At 39.5% G+C, this 15,764-nt stretch overlaps 1 pseudogene; it reads left to right on the top strand.

Moving 5' to 3' along the window:
• Positions 1 to 5,022: 5,022 nt before the first annotated feature.
• On the top strand, positions 5,023 to 11,859 carry LOC123922969 (annotated as a pseudogene).
• The last annotated feature ends 3,905 nt before the right edge of the window (positions 11,860 to 15,764 follow it).

The following is a 15,764-nucleotide window of genomic DNA, read 5'->3' as shown; positions in this document are numbered from 1 at the left end:
TATTTGCGGGAAAATTTTAACTTCATAGGCATTACAGTTTTGGTAGCTGACTACATTATTCAGTCATCATTCCTCCCACCTCCTTCCATATTGTTCTTCCGAACTGCTTTTTTGCACCATAGCTTCTAATAATGATGAAAATCCACAACAACATTTTATCAAACACATGGTGTGCATATATAAAATCGAAATAGAACAAAATAAAATTGAAATAGATGAGTAAATTCTAGCATAACAAACAAACAAAACTGTAATATATAAGCATAAGCTACATATGTTTGCATTAAACAGAGATAATTTCAGTGGAAAGAACAAAAAGAGATTGCATTAAAAGGAATAAAAGATAATTGCATTAAACAGACAAATCAAAGATAAAGAAATCAGGAATTAAATGCATGAATGAATGGTAAATTTCATTATTCAATCAAAAAGAAATCAGACCAATCACAATAGCAAAAGAATTGGTACCGAAGATTTCATTATTCATCAAAACAAAATCAGAGCAATCAGAGCGAGGACAACGATAACGGCGCAAGGCGGCTGACGCCACTGACAAAGGAGAGAAGATGTAAAGAAGACAGCGGTGCTGGGATGTGCGAGTATGACGAAATTTCAGGATGAAGACGGTGTAAAGCAGACAAAGGCGAAAGACGTGAGGAGGATGGTGGTTTTATACTTGAGGCGGAAGACGACCAGAAGAAGAGAAACACATCACGGTGAGTGGTTTCAAAAATAAACCGTAAACTGATGCGGAGAGCAAGGATCTACAATAAGTGACAACTTATGAGAATATTTGAATTTTGTGTGGCCAATAAATATGTGATTATATTTGAATTAAATGTGAGGAATGAGGATGAATGAGGAGAGGAGAGAGAAAGAGAAATATGTCTGGCTTATTACATATTATAGATGTCTACGGGACACTAATTAAGCATTTCAATATAAAAAATTTATCTTAGAATTTATGCATATGCAACATATTAAATATGTAAAAAAATAAAAAGTCATATTCCTATAATTAATTTTATCTTCTTATTTTAAATTTTAATATGTTTAACTAGTGTTCGGACACCGACGCTATTTATATTATCTAATGAGTCAAATCAATTTATACATGTGTTTCCCACATTCTCACTTACAAACATTTTTTCATCATTACTTATTTCTCAGTTTTTTAGATTTATTGAAAATCTAATGTATCTGGTCCATCCATGAGTCTCTTTTTAATGTTAATTATTCTTCTAGTGTATCTGGTCTGTTGCCGCATCCACAAAATGATTTTCAATTTCTTCTAATGTATTATGGATGATCTATACGATATAAACTTTCCATCCAACCATTGATTTTGTAAAATTTGTATTCGTTATGATGTTATCCAACGGTTGATTGTTATTATTATCTGGCCATGAGTCCTGTTTTTAATGTTAATTTTATAGGAATTTCTGAGATGAATAAACATGTTATTTTGCTATAGTTTACTATTGCTGTCACTAATCATAACACCGTAAGAACCTTAGATCATCTCCAATGGTGGGTACTTATTTTTTTAAGTAAATAGGTACCCCCATTGGAGCAAAACACAAAGAGTACCTAATAGGTACTGGTTCTACAATAAGAAGTGGTACCTATTTTGTTTTTGTGGATCCCATTTATAATGATGTATAATTATTGGTGGGATGTGTTATTTGTGAGATCCATTTAGAACTTTTTAAGAGATTTGGGTTGGAGGATGTTGTACCCTAATTTTGTCCTACCTTTTCTTAAAAAAAAAAATTTAATTTCTATTATTATTGTTGTTATTATTAAAAAAAAAAAAAAAAAAAAAAAACAAAAGAATAAAAAAGAGGAGGAGTTCCACGTGAAACAACAACAATTTGGCAGCAAGCACTCTCCACTCCCCTTACTTCAAGCTTACAATTTTAACCTCTTCCCAAATAAAACCAATCATCCACCAAGAGCAAAAGATGATGTTTTTCCTTCCCTTCTTGGCCAATTAAACCCTAAATTTCTGGTATAAGTAGAGGACGTTTTTTAGAGCAAAGGGAGGCAATTTTAGGAGCTGAAACGGAGAAGAGAAAAACCAAAAAAATCTCATTTTTTCATCACTTTTCCAAAATCCGAAATTGACTCAAACACCTTCCAAACTTCAATCTTCTTCACCCAAGAGCCTCCAAACACTTTCAGTAGATAATAACCATCGAAAAAACGAAAGAAAACCGTCCAGAAAAGCCTACCCAAAACTCCAAAATTGCCAAGAAAAAGGGGTTAACAAACCCACTGATACAAAGCTCAAAACAAGTAGGTTTCTAAACGTTTTTCACTCATGAACACCCACTGAAGCTTTTCCATTCGTTAATTTTGCTTAATCTTGCTTAAATCATATTTTGGTTTTTTGAGTTCTCAAGTTGTTGTTCCGTTTTTTCAAAATATAAGCCTCCACTGTGAAATCTAAGCATAGATTCATGACCAGTGCGAAAAACCGAGCAAAACGGTATATAATTTTGTGATTTTTGATGAAGTTTTGGCCAAGTTGTTGTTGTTGGCCGTGAGCTTCAAAGCTCTTTCATGGCTTCCCTTTTGTTGTTCTTCATCGTGAAGAAGGAGATGGGGTTGAAGACGATGACGTGTCAGCACGTCATTAGCTCCCCCTTTATTTTAAAACACAATCGTTAGATCGGATGTAAGGCCGAGATCTGTTAGTGGATTTTTTAAATCCAAGCCATTTGATCAAATCAAAAGGCCTAGATCCGGGAAGCCTACCATACACCCTTATCTTAACGCTGTACCTGATTAGTTTTTGTTCTGCTCTTTTTTGTTTGGACGATTTAGTCTGGGCTGGGCCTGGTGCTGCAGATTGCTATTTACACCCCTCTGACCTAAAAAATGTTTTTTATTCTTTTTTTTAGCTTTTTATCTTTTGTATTTTTTTTTTTTAGTATAAAAAGGTGGAAATATGTTAGATTTTTTTAGGGTTTAGTATAGAATAGTTTATCTTCTTTGTTTTTGTTAAGTTATTTATGTGATAAAAAGTGTTGTCTTTTTTTAAAAATAGAATGAAAAAGGATCGGTTTGTCATGTGGCTCTCCGGTTCTCTGGTTATTCGTATTCTTGGTGATTACCTCGAAATGTGGATAACCGGCGTTCTTTTAATTATTTCTTTTCAAAAAGTAATAAAAACCATAAAATGAACGCAACGCACTAAACTGAGTCTTTTTTGTGAAAAATGTTTAACTGATTCTTATGTGTTTAAAAAATGTATTAGAGTGTTTCATGTGTTTAAGAAATGTTTTAAGGAGTCTTATGTGTTTAAGAGGTTTTTTCTATGTGTTTAAAAAAGAGTCCCATGTATTTAAAAAAGTATTTTGTGTAGTTAAGAGTATATTATGTGTTTAAAAAGAGGAAGTGTTTGTGTAAAAGAGTCCTTTTGTGAATTAAAATCAACCAACAAACACATATTTTATACCCGAGAACTGCGTGTAGCTTTGAATTTCCCATTGCAGCTGGGAATACGTAGGAGCGGGATGGTGTATCTCGTCAAGCACATTAATAAAAAACCCTTTTTGTGTCAAAAAAAATGTTAAGAGTCTTTAGTGTCTTTTAATGTCTTTTCTTTGTTTAATTAGTATAGAACAAATAATAAAGCATCATTACACAAGCGCGAGAACTAATTTTAATCCTAGATCTAAAGAGAAGGTTCCCGTTGAGTACAACGGATGCGAGGGGTGCTAATACCTTCCCTTCGCATAACCGACTCCCGAACCCGGAATTTTGGTTGCGATCACCACCCTTTCCACTTAAAGGTTTTATCGATATTTTCCTTTTCCGCGTGGCCGCGTGGAATAAATAAAGTTCGGTGGCGACTTTACTGTTTTAGCGAGCGTTTATCGCTTCGCGCAGTTTTTGTATTAGCTAGTTGAGTAGATTAGCAGTTCATCCTTAGAATTAGCCTTAATTTTTAGGGAGGGCGCTACAGCTGGCGACTTCACAGGGGACTAGTTAATTAAGAGAGTCGAGCCCACTCTCTTTAGATTTAGGTTTTTGGGTTTTTGCGCTTGTTTGTGTTTATTGTGTATTATTTTTTATGCTTTATTTGCCGTAATATTTGCATGTGTTGTACTTGTTTATTACTTGTATAAATATATCTGTTATATATATATATGTGGGGTTGTGATGTTGGGTTACATGTGGATAAAGCTCTACACCCGAGCTTCGAGAGAAACTAAGTTAAGTTAGGGGTTTAGTATTGGCCTGCTTGGCGCGTGCCTCGAGAGGACCAATACGAAAACTCCGCCTAGAGTAGATTCCTTCGAAGGATGTGTTACCTTGCGAAATTTCGTAATGGGAACAAGTATCTTTCTAGGGATCCGTGACTCCAGGGACCTTTTAAAGTAGAACCTAAACGTGTTAGAAGGCCTCTACTAGTACATAATGAGGGGTACGCAATGTTGACTTTCTTGGCGTTTGTCTTGTAAAGTCAACGCGTAAACCTCACCTAAAGGAGACCTTATTTGGAAATATTATTGTCTTGCGAGTTTTTGCAATGTTAATATTTTCAAATAAGGGTTTACGATCTTAGGAACCTTAAAAAACTCTAGAACCACATGTGAGATGGGATGGGACATATACAAACACATGATTTACTATCTCTACCCTAAACATCACTTCCACATACCATGATATTCAAAAACTGATTTTCTTGCATATTCATTGTTGCTTATAGGAAGGAAAAGACATTGATTTGAGAAAATGGCACCTGACAAAAGATTACCTATTCTCAAATCTATGTCATAAAAGGCCTATAAACAAAAATGATGATAAAAATGTTTTTTGTTTTGTATGCATCGCATTCCCACATTCATGCATTACCTTTTTTTTCAATAATAAAATGAAAAAACACACTCATACCTTCTCGAAACTTCAGGAGACTTGCCCTTCACCATAGCGAGGAAATCGAAGAAGAAATCGGCTCAAGAGCCCCTTCCCCCACATTCATACCCTACGCGTGCAAACATCCACAGACTCATGGATCAAGAAGGACAGGATCAAGCGGCCTTAAGAGAGGACGTTGACGCAATGAAAGTCAAGATGGACAAGATGCTCGAGCTTGTCCAAGCTTTGGTAAACAACCATCAGCCTGCTGCGACCGCCCCGAATGCGAACTGGCCTGAATACGGTCTTCCCGCTGGCTACACTCCACCCGAAGAAGATGGTGGCGTACCTCCCCCTCCAGAGCCTGTTGTCATCCCTGTTTCGAATGAAGTACCATCCGCTCAAGGAGCTCGCGCCAGCACCGAGCCGAATACCTCGGAGATTGTTCAGCCTACTCAGACCCCACCAACGCTTGAGGCTGATCAAGGAGATAAGTATAAGGCCTTAGAAGAAAGGTTGAAGGCTATTGAAGGTGTTAGTGCCTTCGGGTTTGATGCTTCAAACATGTGCTTAGTTCCAGATGTGGTGGTCCCACCAAAGTTCAAAGTCCCAGATTTTGATAAGTACAAGGGCACTGGCTGTCCAAAAATCCACATCAAGAGGTTCTATACCAAGATGGCTGCTCATGCTTCGAATGAGAAACTGCTCATTCACATCTTCCAAGACAGTTTAAGTGAAGCTTCACTTGATTGGTACATACAATTGGAAAGAGCTCAGATCAAAACTTGGAAGGATCTTGTGGATGCTTTCCTCACTCAATACAGTTACAATCTGAATATTGCTCCCAACCGCATGCAACTACAAAACCTGTCTCAAAGGAGTAATGAAGCATTCAAGGAATATGCCCAGCGTTGGAGGGAGTTGGCCGCTCAAGTCCAACCTCCCTTGATGGATCGCGAATTGGTAGACACTTTCATGAGCACTCTGCAAGGACCCTACTATGAAAAAATGATAGGGAGTATTTCATCCAATTTCGCAGATTTGGTCATCATAGGAGAGCGTGTGGAAGCAGGAATTAAGAATGGAAAGATTCAGAAGTTCACTAAGGATCAGACTGGTGGAAGGAGGTCCTTCAATGCGAATCCAAGGAAGAAGGAGGAGGAAACTAATGCCATCACCACAAGTGCACCAGCTCAAATATCATACTCGGCAATGGTTCCTCCACAACCACAACAAAGGAACCAATCTAATGGCCGAAACAACTTTGAAAAGAGGGTTGTGCAATTAGACCGTGTGCCTGTGCCATACGGTCAAATCCTCCCTTATCTGCTACAAAAAGGGATGATAGAGCTAAAGCAGCTTCCACCGGTAGTACCTCCTTACCCAGCTCATTTTAAGAGTGATGTCAAGTGCGATTACCACTCTGGGGCACTTGGACATACTATTGAAAATTGCAAAGCTTTTAAGTACAAGGTACAAGAGTTGATTGATCAGAAGCTGTTAACCTTTAAGGAGGAGGGACCCAATGTGAAGACCAATCCACTGCCTGGCCATGCTGGCCCATCTGTGAATGCTGTGGAGGATGATGGAGGAATTCAATTGATAGATGAAGTTTCTAAGATCCGAACTCCATTAGCCATAGTTAGAGAAAAGCTAATTGATTATGAAGAATTCGAGATGATGCACTCTGACTGTGAAGAGTGTGCAAGGAAACCTGAGAATTGTAAGAAGATGAGGATGTGTTTACAACAGTTGATGGATCAAGGCTTGGTCCAGATTGGCTACTCAGTAGTAGACCCCGTCATTGCGGCATTAGAGGACTTCACGCCAATTGAGATCCCATTCAAAAGGGCCCCTATACCAAATAAAGAAGTCCACCCACTAGTCTTCAGGGTGCCTAAGTCTTTTCCATTCGAGAGCACTCAAAAAGTACCATGGAATTATCAACCTACTGTTTCCATGGGCCAAGAGCAAGTAACACTTGAAAATCCCTCCATTGATAGCATTGCGGGGATAGGAGGGATGACAAGAAGTGGGAGGATCTTTTCTCATGATCAGTCAAGCAAGGTTATTGAGAAGCCCCTGTTGGATCTAGCTAAAGGGAAGCATGTAGAAGAGATGGGTAAAGAGCAGCCCCATAAGGTGGCACCTAAAGGGGATGCCGAAGAATTTTTAAAGATCATTCGCAAGAGTGATTATCAAGTGGTTGATCAGTTAGGGCAAACTCCGTCTAAAATCTCTATGCTATCATTATTGCTATCCTCAGAAATCCATAGGAATGCCTTAATGAAAGTGTTGAGAGAAGCCCATGTTGAGAAAGACGTCACCGTGAATCAATTTGACGGGATAATAGCCAACATCGCTTCAAGCAGATATCTCGGGTTTAATGATGAAAAATTACCAGCCAAAGGTTGTGACCACAACAAGGCATTGTATATATCTGTCAAGTGTTTGGGCAACATCTTGTCCAAAGTATTGATAGATAATGGTTCGTCCCTGAATGTCATGCCCAAGAGGACCTTCGATAAGTTAAACAGCGAAGGGGCAGTAATGAGGCCTAGCACACTTGTTGTCAAAGCCTTCGATGGCTCGGAAAGGACGGTCATGGGAGAGATAGACCTTCCAGTTTTGGTTGGTCCCCAGCTCTTCACAATCACTTTCCAAGTCATGGATATTAATCCTGCTTATAGTTGCCTCCTTGGAAGACCATGGATTCATTCGGCTGGTGTTGTCACATCCACCCTACATCAAAAGCTCAAGTTCATGTCCAACGGCAAGATCATCATAGTATCCAGTCAAGAGGATATTATGGTGAGTCATTTGTCCGCCTTTCAGTACATTGAGGAAGATGAGCAAGCAGTGGAAATTCCGTTTCAGGCTCTGGAGGTCGCAACTGTCACCATGAAGCGAAAGAAGAAAGCTAAACCTGCCTTCACTTCATGGCAAGCAATGAAGGAAGCATTGAACGAAGCAAGTTTAGAGGGTTGGGGGAAGGTGCCTGTGGTTCAAGAAAAGAAGGATCGCTTTGGGCTAGGATATCGACCATCAACAAAGGGATCGACCAGTTCTAACTACAAGGGTGGTCGTTCCCTCCAAGAAATGTTTCGCAGTGCGGGGTTCAACAACAAAGAGCAAGTGAACATGATTGGGGATAATGAGGAAGATGCACCTAACCTAGTGCGCAGCTGTGCTAATGAAGAGCCCCTCAACAATTGGAAGGCCGAGGAGATTTCTGAAGTTTCTTTTAAGTAATATGCCTGTTCTTCTTAAGAAAATGAAAATACATTTGCTCTGCCCAAGGCAAATGAATATCTTTTAAAGGGCCCCTCTTGTTTTAAAAGTTTATCATGAATAAAAGTGCATTTTATGTTGAATAAGAACTTTTTGTTTTTCGCTCCATGTTTTTCAAAATGGCAACTTTTTTCTAAAAAAAAAAGAAAACTTTTACAGTTTAAGCTTTTGTTCAGTTTGCATTGTTTCCTAAAAAATGAAAACATCCTCATGCAGATCCATAGAAATACCCGTTGAAACCTACCCCGCTAGTTTCCCTTTTGACTTCGAACATCCGGTAAACCAAGCCGAAGGAGTTGACGAGGATGATTATGAACTTCCTGAAGGACTAGCTCGCCTGTTGAAACAAGAAGAAAAGGCCATTCAGCCGCATCAAGAGCAAGTTGAGACAATCAACTTGGGGAGCGAGTCAGATGTAAAAGAGGTCAAAGTAGGGGCATCATTGCAAGAAGATGTAAAGAAGGATTTGGTCAGTTTGTTGCAAGAATACGTCGATGTGTTTGCTTGGTCTTATCAAGATATGCCAGGATTGGATACCGACATAGTTGTGCACAAGCTCCCACTCAAGCCTGAATGTGCACCTGTAAAACAAAAGATGAGGAGAACAAGACCTGATATGGCTCTCAAGATCAGAGAAGAAGTGAAGAAGCAATTTGATGCAGGATTTCTAGCTGTGGCCAAGTACCCGCAATGGGTTGCCAACATTGTACCTGTCCCAAAGAAAGATGGCAAGGTACGAATGTGTGTGGATTACCGAGACTTGAACCGAGCAAGTCCAAAGGATGACTTCCCGTTGCCCCACATAGATGTGTTGGTGGATAATACCGCTCAGTCCTCAGTGTTTTCTTTCATGGATGGTTTCTCCGGATATAATCAGATCAAGATGCATCCTGAAGATATGGAAAAAACTACTTTCATTACTCCGTGGGGGACTTTCTGCTACAAAGTCATGCCTTTTGGTTTGAAGAATGCTGGAGCAACATATCAAAGAGCGATGGTGACCCTCTTTCATGATATGATTCACAAGGAGATAGAGGTGTACGTGGATGATATGATTGCCAAGTCTCAAGGAGAAGAAGAGCACCTGGTCCACCTGCGTAAGTTGTTCGCACGTTTAAGGAAGTTCAGATTGCGACTGAATCCTAACAAATGTACATTCGGGGTCAGATCAGGAAAACTGTTAGGGTTCATAGTCAGCCAAAGAGGAATTGAGGTAGACCCAGATAAGGTTAAGGCTATACAAGAAATGCCTGCGCCCAAATCTGAAAAGGAGGTGCGTGGTTTCTTGGGAAGACTGAATTACATCGCCCGCTTTATCTCGCATCTCACATCTACCAGTGAACCAATCTTCAAGTTATTAAGGAAGGATCAAGCTGTTGAATGGAATGACGACTGTCAAAAGGCATTTGATAAGATCAAGGAATATCTGCAAGAGCCGCCCGTTCTGATTCCACCTGTGCCCGGTAGGCCACTCTTAATGTACATGACTGTGCTTGAAGATTCAATGGGTTGTGTGTTGGGTCAACAAGATGAAACCGGTAAAAAGGAGCATGCCATCTATTTCCTAAGCAAGAAGTTCACAGATTGTGAATCAAGGTACACTGCCCTTGAGAAGACCTGTTGCGCGCTAGCATGGGCTGCTCGACGTCTAAGGCAGTACATGCTAACTCACACTACGCATTTGATTTCCAAGATGGATCCTATCAAGTACATCTTTGAAAAACCTGCCGTTACCGGAAAGATTGCGCGCTGGCAGATGTTGCTGTCTGAGTACGATATCCAGTATGTCGCTCAAAAGGCAATCAAAGGAAGTGTGTTGGCGGAGTATCTTGCTCACCAACCTCTAGAAGAGCATTAGCCGGTTCCATCCGATTTTCCTGATGAAGATGTCATGATCTTAGAGAAAGTTATAGGAGATGAAGAAGGGCCCGAACCAGGCGCTCGTTGGAAATTAGTCTTCGATGGAGCTTCCAATGCTATGGGGCACGGAGTCGGGGCAGTTTTGATATCACCAAGAGGTGGGTATAGACCTCTTGCACCCAGATTGTGTTTTGAGTGTACAAACAACATAGCAGAATATGAAGCCTGCATCATGGGTCTCGAGGCAGCCATCGATCTAAGGATCAAAATCTTAGAAATATATGGAGACTCAGCGTTAGTCATCTGTCAAGTAAAAGGAGAATGGGAAGCACGGCACCCAAAGATAATCCCATATTGCACTCAAGTCAAGAAGCTAGCAGAGTACTTCGATGAGATCACTTTCCATCACATTCCAAGGGAAGAGAATCAGGTGGCCGATGCTTTAGCTACATTATCTTCAATGTACAAAGTAAGGTTCCACAACGAAGCGCCTCTCATAATATTGGAACGTAAGGATGAACCAGCTGTGTGCACAGTGGCTTCAAAGGAATATGATGGCAAACCATGGTTCCATGATATCAAGCGATATTTGGAAAAACAAGAGTATCCCGAAGGTGCGTCAATCAGTGACAGGAAGACATTGAGAAGGTTGGCCACACAGTTCTTCTTAGATGGGGAAGTACTCTACAAAAGAAACTATGACATGGTGTTGCTTAGATGTGTAGACCGACAAGAGGCGGATCATCTTCTGGCAGAAATCCATGAAGGAACTTTCGGGACTCACGCCAATGGGCATGCAATGGCAAGGAAGATCTTGAGGGCAGGGTATTATTGGCTGACCATGGAAGCAGACTGCTACCGTTATGTCAAAACATGTCATAAGTGCCAAATATATGCCGACAAGGTGCATGTGCCACCAAACCCGTTGAATGTATTAACGGCACCTTGGCCGTTCTCTATGTGGGGCATTGATGTAATTGGAATGATTGAGCCGAAAGCTTCCAACGGACACAGGTTCATCTTGGTCGCTATTGATTACTTCACCAAATGGGTTGAAGCAGCTTCATATGCGAATGTGACACAACAAGTAGTAGCCCCGATTCATCAAGAAAGAAATAATTTGTCGTTATGGGATTCCTAACAAAATTATCACAGATAATGGGTCAAACCTAAACAACAAGTTAGTGAAAGAATTATGCGATGGTTTCAAGATTGAGCACCATAACTCTTCGCCGTATCGACCACAGATGAACGGCGCCGTGGAAGCAGCCAACAAGAATATCAAGAGGATTATTCAGAAGATGGTCAAGACGTATAAGGATTGGCATGAGATGCTCCCGTATGCATTGCATGGATATAGGACGACTATCCGTACCTCAACCGGGGCAACCCCTTTTTCTCTGGTATATGGCATGGAGGCAGTACTTCCCGTAGAGGTGGAAATCCCTTCATTGAGAGTGTTGATGGAGACCAAACTAGAAGAGGCGGAGTGGGCCCAAACAAGGTTTGACCAGTTGAACCTCATAGAGGAAAAGCGCTTAACGACACTCTGCCATGGTCAGCTGTATCAACAACGACGCAAGAAGGCCTTTGACAAGAAAGTGCGCCCCCGTGAGTTTCGAGAAGGCGAGCTAGTATTGAAGAAGATCTTGCCCATCCACAAAGATTCCCGAGGCAAATGGACCCCTAACTATGAGGGACCATACGTGGTGAAGAAAGCATTTTCAGGAGGAGCCTTAATCCTCGCCACTATGGATGAAGAAGAATTTCCACTCCCAGTTAATGCTGACGCGGTCAAGAAGTATTATGCCTAAGAAAAAAAAAGAGAAATAAAAAATAATAAAGGCTCGCTAGATTGAAAACCCGAAAGGGCAATCTAGGCAATAGAGAGCGTCCCGGTAGACTGAAAACCTGAAAGGGCAGTCTAGGCAAAAATTAGGGACACCAAAAAAGGAAATGTGATCCCGGTGGATTGAAAACCCGAAAGGGCGATCCAGGAAAAAGTTAGGGATATGTAAAAAAAAAGAAGAGGAAAATAGAAGGCAGAAGACCCGAGGCGTCAGCATTATAGTAGAAGGCTCAAGTGGAAGTGATCAGTCTAATTGTCAGCTTCGAGGTTAAAGTTTGTGTATGTTGGAAGTCACTAGGGAAACGGTGGATGAGGTGTTGTTGACCTTTTGTTTTTGTTGCCATTCCCAAAATTAGTAATCTCCTCTTATAGGAATTGCTTTCCTATGTATTGACACCCATTCGAGGGTCAATATTTCATCAATAAAATCCCTTTTGTCTATTGTTTTTGTTTTATGTCTTGTTTCTCATAAAATGCATTCTTTTCTTCTTGATAGTGCATAAAAAAATGTGAGGGCTCATAAAAGGATATAGTTAAGACTTTTCCGAGAAAAATGGCATTTGTTTAAAGGAAAAGATGATCCTCGGTTTTTTAACCTTGCACCCGCAGTACAAACTCGTAGCAAGCAAAGAGATCGTTTTCCTTGAAAGAAAAATAAGTATTGTGTGAGAGGAGATAATAGGGGCATTACCTGTGGAGAGACGAGAAGGATGACGTGCATTAATGTTTTAATTCATACACCTCAAAAGAAATCATGCATTTGGCTTAAAAAGTTTTTCTGCATAAATAAACATGCTCGCATATAGAATTCATGGTATGTGGAAACCCGATGGCTTAGAAGTTGTTTAACCCTCTCCCCCAGTTAGCTTGAAGTAACGAGATGATATTTCTCGAATGTGTGTTTGCCTGCCTCGCAGGACGTCGATAGCGGTTTACCCAGATGGCTAGTGTATGTAGGTATGAGTGCATATCGAGTCCTATGTGAAGTGAATGTTATTTCGAGTCCTATGTGAGGTGAATGTTATTGAGCCCTACGTATAATTATGGATCGAGTCTTATGTGAAGCGAATGTTTTTGAGCCCTGTGTGAAGTAAGTGAGTCTTATCTGTATGAGTGAAAATTGAGTCTTATGTGAAGTGTAGAATGAGTCTTATGTGAAGTAAACCTTGAGTCTTATGTGAATTGAGCCCTATCTATATGAATGTAATAGAGTCTTACCTGTGTGGATGTTGAGTTTGTGATGAGTCTTACTTGTGTAAATTGAGTCCTACCTTGTGGATGTTGAGGTTTTTTATGAGTCTTACCTGTGTGAATGAGCGTTTGAGTCTTACCCGAGTCTTATCTGAATGAGTATTTGAGTCCTGCCAGAGTTATTAGAATCCCAGAGGATTGTTGTTGGTTGAGTTTTAAATGATTTTTGTCGGTATAGATGAGTCTTGCCTGAGTCTTGTTTGCGTGATTGAAAGTTGAGTCTTACTGGTGGAGATGTTAAGAGAGGTATTATCTGAGTCTTGCGGGATTGTTGGTTATAGAGTCTTACCAGTGCGAGTATAGAGTTTCAAATGAGTCTCATCTGGGTCATAGTGCAAACAGAGTATCATGTAATTGAAGTAATCGTAGAGGTCCGTTCTTGCTGTCTGGTCAAAATTCGAGTCCTTAAGTATTTAATCGTCTTCCACCATGAGTATGCAAAGATGTAGTCAATGCACTCTCGGGTGAAAGTCAATTAAATAGGGGCAGCTGTTGTACCCTAATTTTGTCCTACCTTTTCTTAAAAAAAAAATTTAATTTCTATTATTATTGTTGTTATTATTAAAAAAAAAAAAAAAAAAAAAACAAAAGAATAAAAAAGAGGAGGAGTTCCACGTGAAACAACAATTTGGCAGCAAGCACTCTCCACTCCCCTTACTTCAAGCTTACAATTTTAACCTCTTCCCAAATAAAACCAATCATCCACCAAGAGCAAAAGATGATGTTTTTCCTTCCCTTCTTGGCCAATTAAACCCTAAATTTCTAGTATAAGTAGAGGACGTTTTTTAGAGCAAAGGGAGGCAATTTTAGGAGCTGAAACGGAGAAGAGAAAAACCAAAAAAATCTCATTTTTTCATCACTTTTCCAAAATCCGAAATTGACTCAAACACCTTCCAAACTTCAATCTTCTTCACCCAAGAGCCTCCAAACACTTTCAGTAGATAATAACCATCGAAAAAACGAAAGAAAACCGTCCAGAAAAGCCTACCCAAAACTCCAAAATTGCCAAGAAAAAGGGGTTAACAAACCCACTGATACAAAGCTCAAAACAAGTAGGTTTCTAAACGTTTTTCACTCATGAACACCCACTGAAGCTTTTCCATTCGTTAATTTTGCTTAATCTTGCTTAAATCATATTTTGGTTTTTTGAGTTCTCAAGTTGTTGTTCCGTTTTTTCAAAATATAAGCCTCCACTGTGAAATCTAATCATAGATTCATGACCAGTGCGAAAAACCGAGCAAAACGGTATATAAGTTTGTGATTTTTGATGAAGTTTTGGCCAAGTTGTTGTTGTTGGCCGTGAGCTTCAAAGCTCTTTCATGGCTTCCCTTTTGTTGTTCTTCATCGTGAAGAAGGAGATGGGGTTGAAGACGATGACGTGTCAGCACGTCATTGGCTCCCCCTTTATTTTAAAACACAATCGTTAGATCGGATGTAAGGCCGAGATCTGTTAGTGGATTTTTTAAATCCAAGCCATTTGATCAAATCAAAAGGCCTAGATCCGGGAAGCCTACCATACACCCTTATCTTAACGCTGTACCTGATTAGTTTTTGTTCTGCTCTTTTTTGTTTGGACGATTTAGTCTGGGCTGGGCCTGGTGCTGCAGATTGCTATTTACACCCCTCTGACCTAAAAAATGTTTTTTATTCTTTTTTTAAGCTTTTTATCTTTTGTATTTTTTTTTTTTTAGTATAAAAAGGTGGAAATATGTTAGATTTTTTTAGGGTTTAGTATAGAATAGTTTATCTTCTTTGTTTTTGTTAAGTTATTTATGTGATAAAAAGTGTTGTCTTTTTTTAAAAATAGAATGAAAAAGGATCGGTTTGTCATGTGGCTCTCCGGTTCTCTGGTTATTCGTATTCTTGGTGATTACCTCGAAATGTGGATAACCGGCGTTCTTTTAATTATTTCTTTTCAAAAAGTAATAAAAACCATAAAATGAACGCAACGCACTAAACTGAGTCTTTTTTGTGAAAAATGTTTAACTGATTCTTATGTGTTTAAAAAATGTATTAGAGTGTTTCATGTGTTTAAGAAATGTTTTAAGGAGTCTTATGTGTTTAAGAGGTTTTTTCTATGTGTTTAAAAAAGAGTCCCATGTATTTAAAAAAGTATTTTGTGTAGTTAAGAGTATATTATGTGTTTAAAAAGAGGAAGTGTTTGTGTAAAAGAGTCCTTTTGTGAATTAAAATCAACCAACAAACACATATTTTCTACCCGAGAACTGCGTGTAGCTTTGAATTTCCCATTGCAGCTGGGAATACGTAGGAGCGGGATGGTGTATCTCGTCAAGCACATTAATAAAAAACCCTTTTTGTGTCAAAAAAAATGTTAAGAGTCTTTAGTGTCTTTTAATGTCTTTTCTTTGTTTAATTAGTATAGAACAAATAATAAAGCATCATTACACAAGCGCGAGAACTAATTTTAATCCTAGATCTAAAGAGAAGGTTCCCGTTGAGTACAACGGATGCGAGGGGTGCTAATACCTTCCCTTCGCATAACAGACTCCCGAACCCGGAATTTTGGTTGCGATGACCACCCTTTCCACTTAAAGGTTTTATCGATATTTTCCTTTTCCGCGTGGCCGCGTGGAATAAATAAAGTTCGGTGGCGACTTTACTGTTTTAGCGAGCGTTTATCGCT

This window comes from Trifolium pratense, linkage group LG4, assembly GCF_020283565.1.
Source record: "Trifolium pratense cultivar HEN17-A07 linkage group LG4, ARS_RC_1.1, whole genome shotgun sequence".
NCBI lineage: Eukaryota > Viridiplantae > Streptophyta > Magnoliopsida > Fabales > Fabaceae > Trifolium > Trifolium pratense.
This window is presented reverse-complemented; position numbering and strand designations above follow the sequence as displayed.